Source organism: Leiobunum rupestre, chromosome 4 (assembly GCF_980474605.1).
Source record: "Leiobunum rupestre chromosome 4, qqLeiRupe1.1.hap1, whole genome shotgun sequence".
NCBI lineage: Eukaryota > Metazoa > Arthropoda > Arachnida > Opiliones > Sclerosomatidae > Leiobunum > Leiobunum rupestre.
Window position 1 is genome coordinate 9,933,478 of NC_143387.1, and position 7,175 is coordinate 9,940,652.

Sequence of the window (7,175 nt, forward strand, 5' to 3'; positions counted from 1 at the left end):
TTTCGAAATATTATGTATTTTCAGAGGTAAATATTGGGGGTAAGTAACAATTTTATATTTATCATATCTTTCTAAACAATAAATTGCGCTTAAAACTTTTGGCATTTCTGTAATCCTTGTCAAATAATACACCTATAATAATAAACAAAAAAAAACAAAAGGTACTATTCTTAAAAATAGCCTGAGAAGGTATATTAAATAAAAAGTCGTAAATACTATTTTAAAATGAAACGTGACGAAGCGTTCTATAGTTTAGGTCTAAATCGTGATGATAATACATTTGTAGATATAGCGGAGACACGAAACCACGGAAACAAACAGGTTCTGTTTGGACGCAAAAATTTGATAAAATATTGTGGTGGGGCTAATGGTTTTCCTCATCAACTCGACGACGGTTATGCACTGAGACCTTTCCTTTGGAACGCCACAATGGGAAGCAAGTGGAAGGTGGTCACCAATTTTTATGCAAATCGGATAAGTAGTTTTTGCTCTACAGCGGTCTGCAAGAAAAAGAAAGTTTTTTTTGACATTTTGGCTATCTTTGAACTACGTCGCATTATTAGCATAACCGCCCTAGATTTATAGTTTTATTGTATGTTTGTCGTATGCGCCTGGTCTTTCCAATGGTTTATTGCTTGTATCGCTACTCTGAGTGGTTGAGGAGATACAAGGGGCTGAAATTGTCCCTTAGTTGCTTCGGGATAATACTAGCTTGGTCTCGAAAAGCTAGTCACTTTCCCGGACTTTGCTGTGGGGACTACCGTCCCCTCTGATTGAGCGCTATCCTAACGTCACAGCGCCATGCTGAGAGGTTTCATCCCCATATGCTGCCAAAAAATGTGACTAAACATTCAGAAGGTTATACTAAACGGAAAACGATATACAAATATGTTTTTGTACAAAACCATAAGAAAATTAAGGTTGTTGAAAACTCGAAAATTCATTGAAATTGTAAAAAAAACACATTTAATATTTCTACTCTCTTTAAAAGGCGCCAGATAATTTGAAAAATAATTTTTTAATTTATATTTTTACGATGTTAAAGGTAGTTCAGTTAAAACACATTTTAGCAAATGATTTGTGTAAGCTGTAATAATAACGAATACTTTGTTGTCAACATTTTCGAACTTAAAAAAAAATTGCATCTTCGAACATTTCTAACATAATTAATTTATTTTAAAAATTGAATGTTGTCTCTGTATCTTTGTTTTTTAGCGTATTCCAAGAATTTGAAAACTGGCTAATTGAAAACACCTTTCAAGTTGTCAAAAAGCGATATTTAATTAATAATTATGCTAATTATGCCTTCAAATTCCTTTTGAAATCAATTTTACTTGAAGAGAAACGTTACAAAATTTTTCAAAGTTTTATTTGTGGAAATAAAACTTATTACATTGAAATTAGTGTTGCCCAATTGTCTTTTTAATGAAAAAATAATGATCACTCCGTCCTTTTAAGTCGTACTTATCGGTATTTGAATTTCACTAGATTAAAGCACTTTATAATGTTCTATAGAAAAACATAGAAAGTTTTCATAAGGGCGTACCTGGCACAGCTGGCACCGGATATCCCGGTGTGCCCTAAAAAGCCAGGAAACAGGACCACTGCGCCTCATACGGAGACCCACCACCCCACAGCAGGCTACCCAATCCTCCAAGGCTCGCTTTCTCGGCCTCGCTGGCTGGTACAGTCCCGGACAAAAATTTCTGCGCCTATTTCTTTCGCTATATTTTTCAACCGCTTGTAGAGGAAATTCATATGTTCGAAAAGTGATCCATATGCAAGCATTTTTTATAGATCAGATGGATCAATGCAGCCCACTAACCGCTATGCGATTAATCAGGGGCAAAGGCCACGACAACGGGGGGATACTAGCGGACAGGGGTGGGACACCCGTGGCGGAAGTATTCCGACCACCCGCTGGGGGATCGGAGTCGTCCTCAAATGGCCATCCACAAAGTCTGCTACCCAGACGCTTGGTATTACAGTAGAACGCCACTACTCCCGGCATGTTCAAGAATTACTATGTTGTCTAATTTAAAAAAATAGAAGAACCCGGCCAACGCTTAAGAAACCAAAGATTTGTCTTTACAACCAATCAAACTTCGAGCACGTGAGTCACGTCATTACTTCCACAGTATTGTTTTCTTTACATAACCCCAGGCTAACGGAGAGGGGGCGGGCAAACTGGCCGTCTCGGTGGATTGAGTAGCCTGCTGTGGGGCTGCAGGCCTCCGTATGAGGGCACGGCGGACCCATCTCCAGGCCTTTTGGAGTTCCACCGGGATATCCGGTGCCAGCTGTGCCGGGTTATGCGGGCTGCCGTGTGCCCACCGTTCCCCTTTAGGAGCTCTTTCCAAAGGGCTTGGCTCTCTACCTTCCTAGGTAGGGTGCCGGCCGGAGTTGCCAGAGCATCCGCTCTTATTCCCACTGCTGTGTGCGAAGTGGGGGCTGGTCGACTCATTGCTGCACCTTCTGCTGGGTTGAGTAGCTTGCGTCGAGGGTGCGACCGTCAGTAGTAGGGTTCTGCTACCCATGCTGGTTTTGTCACCTGTCCGGGCTTGCGGACGCTGGCGTAGGGCATTATGATGACGGACCTCCGGTGGTGTGGTTTCAATCTTACCGGTACACCGGGCTATAAATCTGATGCATGTCTTTTCCATAACCGTTTTCCAGTTGAAACCCGTTCTATTGGTTCCGAAGAAAACGACAATAAAACAAAATCCAAAGTCGCGGATTTTAAGCATAACGAAAGTTCTTCGCACTCGATGTCAGTTTCAGTTGACAGCTAAAGAATGCTTCTATTTCAGACAATATGTTTCTCTTAGCACTTGTTGGCGGATAGCAACCTTTCATGTCGACTTGACTTTTGATACAGAAAATGTTTTAAATATGAATAAAATTGTCATTCTAGCGGTACTATTCCCAATTCATTGACTAGGACATGCATCCTTTCTGAAAATGCACGCTACGCTAACGTCCCACGTGTTTTTCGTGTTTTTCGCGTTTGTCTCGGTAGATTTAGGTTAGTTCTTCGGTCTTTTAATTTGCAAGTTAGGTTTTGGGGCATTATTTCAATTCCATTTAGTTGTTCCACTAGAGATAATTTAGATATAGTAGTAGTAGTCGTAGCGAATATACTAGTAATTGATATTGGTCAGTTGGTATGTTTAAATAAATCTCCTTATTTCATCCCTACCCACAAATTCCAATTGTAGCGTACTCACAGCAGTCGGTTAAAGTAGATTCGTAGCAGTGAAATAACAGGCCAGGTCGGTTTCCGGTATGATGCTTTTGTAACCTCCTTAAAGAGGTGCAGTTAAACGATTGACGTTAGAAGCATCAAATTTGAAATTCGTCTCTCTGGCCTAAGCAAACTTGAACAGCCATGTGTTTCATCTTAAAAGATAATTATTTTGTTTCTTATTTTTAAATATTTGGTTATGCTTTTATTTATGATATTACTTATATAGGAGCTGCATATTATTGTCTACAGTATACTTTCGAGAAGCTAAATGAACCAAAATTATTTTTGGATGTATTTGTAAATACTAGAGGAAAATGTTTAGTCCGGGACATATTAGAGCAATATCAGTATGAAACCAAAGAAGCCCTCAAAGCTAATTAATCGTTACGAAAGAGTATCATGGAAACGTCCAAAGAGTCTACGAAACTCATCTCTCCAAAGAAAAAGCCTGTAGTGGAAAATATTGGAAAGAAAAAATCGCAGAAGGAAAAGCTAGAATCTCCTTTGATGAAAAACAAAATAAGCAAAGGATCCCCAACAAAGGAAGAAATTCTCACCATTCACATTCCAGAAATTAAAACAAATAACAGTTCAAGCTCATCTCAAAGCACAATTTAAATTGAAGATAATTCAATGTATAATTTTTTAAATGGATACCCAGATTTGGAACTTTTTCAACAATTTTTACCTTCATCATGAAATTTCCCACTACAATATGTATTCCTAAAAAATGTTCCTATTCATAATGATTGAGTGAACAATCAGAATAGTGTTACAACGAAAATATTGAGTGATATTTCTAGTTATATAAAATTTTACAATTTGTGTTATGTAAAGATTAATTAAGTCTAATTTTGTTTACATAATCAAATTTGTATTGTAAAACTACCTTACAAAGAACGCATTATTTTGATTCACAAATAATCACTATTATATTTTTTATTTTTCAAAACTGTGATGATGTTTGGAGTTGAATTGAAATAAAATTATGTAACAATTTTTTCGGAAATTCTGGTATTGCCATTAACCACTTCTATGACTAGTCCTGATCAGGCTTTAAGTTTATCCATGTTGGCTTCAAACAACGCAACGAAAGGATAACTGATTCGACCACCCGAGCATCACTGCTTCCCAAAGTATTGCTGAAGAGGATCTTGATATAAGTGCTGCATCAACACTTATTTTGCCCCTTTTCTAAAAAGGAATTTAACGGCTGTAATTGAGAAAAAAGAATCTTACTATCACTAAAATAATAAATGTTTATTATAGCTGTACCAGTCATTCGTAGACCCTTAATTGTTGCTGCGCTCAAAAGCATTTCCTGTCGCAGTTTCCAAAATCTCCATGCCGATTGGTAATATCTTTCTCCCAATCTTCTAAATATTTCATGAAGTCTTTTCCTAGCCACTAAAATTTAAAAATGACATTTATTTTCTTGAAGCATCCGAAAAATGGTTTCATTTACCTTAAGGTTCAAACGTTCATCGTTTTCATTTTCATAGAGAAACATCGGATAAAGTAAAGTCTTCTCGACCACATGCCTGAACCCACCGTTTACATTTCTCGGTTTCCTTTTAAGCTGATGGAAAATTTATGAAAAAGACTCCGTGGGCTCCATTAACCTGTCTATTAGTCGAGTTTTGTTTGGAACTACAAGACCCCGAGGTTTTTTTTAAGCCTTGGATAGTTAAATAAATTTGACTCGCCTTTAAGATACAACCATTAAATAATGTTATTAATATTGGAAAAAGTCGAAATATATTTAAACGCAATGAAAATTTACCTTTAGAAAATAAACCTTTCAATTCGTAAGCAAATTTGAATATATTTCAGAGAAAATTTAAATTCGCTCGCTCGATGGAATGCGGATGAAAATGATCAAATGGTGATGCAGTTATTCGCGTAAAATCAAAAGAAAAGCAACCACTAAGAATCTAGGAGAAAATCGAGTTGACACGTGACAGGAAGTTAACCTGGCCAGATAATCTCGACGCGACCGTGTTTGGGCGACATGCCTTTTTGTACTTTATAATAATCAGCTACCTCTTCCTATCTAAATTATCTCTGGTTATAATCTTTAAGCCCACTTTTGTACAAGCTGTGTTTGAGATCCTATGTATTACCAACTAGCGTTTCTTTACCACATTAACACGCGCAGCAAATTTTATCAAAATCGATTTTTATGGTGGCATAAGTGACGGATATCACGCGAAATGCCCCTAATAATATTTTCTATTACGCAAATTTACTGTATTTATAATGTAAACTACACAAATATCACATTAATGTATAATTTTATTTTCCATATTGCATATTCACATCATATTAAATTTAGTAGGAAGTGTCATTTATAAGCAAAAACAAATATAACTTTTGGTTTGGACATGCCGTTCTGTTTGTGTTTAGCCGTTAAAACGAGGAGGAAACGATCTCCTTCAAAGTTAATATGAACTGAATAAGCTTTTCGTTGATTTTTTCTTGCATATCATTTTCCCAAGATCATGTAAATGGCTCCTACATACAAAATTGCCGAAGACATGCTTAAATTAAAACCGTTTGGTACCGCGTCCAATGTCTAGTACGTAAGAGCACCTTGAAAAATCAGTGGTAATAGAGAACCATGTTTACATAAACCTTATGTATAATTAGTAAATTAACTGGAAATAAATAATTTCGCATAATGTCTAGACTTTAAAATAATTGCGTACAATTTTAACAAATATACTTATAATAACGTACATTTATCACATTTAATACTTATTAAGGGGTTAATAACTTTTAAAATGACTAATTTATCACAAATGAAAATTAAAAATGACTAATTTTATAACAGGTTCATTTAAAATTACTTCTAATTTATTACTTAGTTAAAAATAGGTTAATGACTAATACAACAAAGATAATTTAAAAGCACGTTATGACAAAATGTTAAATATAGAACGTAAAAACTAATATTAAAATTATAATACTCGCACATAAAATTGTTAAAAACTAAATTTGTGGATGGAAATGTTTCACGAATTTTTAGTACAGCGCAAGATGGTAAGACAACTCTATTTCGAAAACCAGTGGAGTTATAAATCCATATAAAAAATTGTCAATATGCTGCATATCGGTATCGCCTTAAAATGGTACAGTATCATTACCATTTTTATTAAGTTAATTTTGGCTTAGGCTTATTACAATCTTAAAATTGTAAAGGTTGTAAATAATGAAATTTAAAAGATCAAACTGAAGGTGCATACTTACTAGGCCTACGCATCTCCCGGCTTACGTAAGATGTGTAAGCAGTGTGTAACACTTCAAGTTCGAAGTACGTAGTATATCGAACGTAGACAACGGCTGCGTACGCCTTAATTGATGCGTTGCAGAAGCAATGGATTTCGAAATCTACTATCTTGTCTTCTAGACCGAAGTAGTGTCGTGGAAGTTTGACGTCCTTGAGTTTTGGAATCTCTTGGCACCATTTGCGGAATTCGTTGGTTTCGTAATGAAGCAACATCTTCGCCCTGATTGTGTATGGGCTTAAGATCCCAACAGGGTCGTATATTTGAGCTACTGCGCTGAGTACGTACACCAAGTGTGAATCTGGGTTGTGTTTTCATGGGGGTGGTATAAGAAAAAAAGTATTGATCGCTCGCCTCTTTCGTATAAACGCTATTTACGGTGTAACTTGAGGGGTGTCTAGCTCACTCTTTACTTTATTTTAAAGAATTTTTCTCAGAATTCCCGCGTTTGGTAAAAGATCGTATTATTTGGTGTGGAATACTGACATCTCCATTCTCAGTGACCTTTATACGGTCTTGCTATCATCATTTTCTTCAATAAAATGTGGAATGTAAATATCTAAACCATGGGCGGCCAAGCGTAACATTTAAATACCAGGCTGATGCGTGAAGTTAGGTTTCAACTAGGTGTTTGAAATATC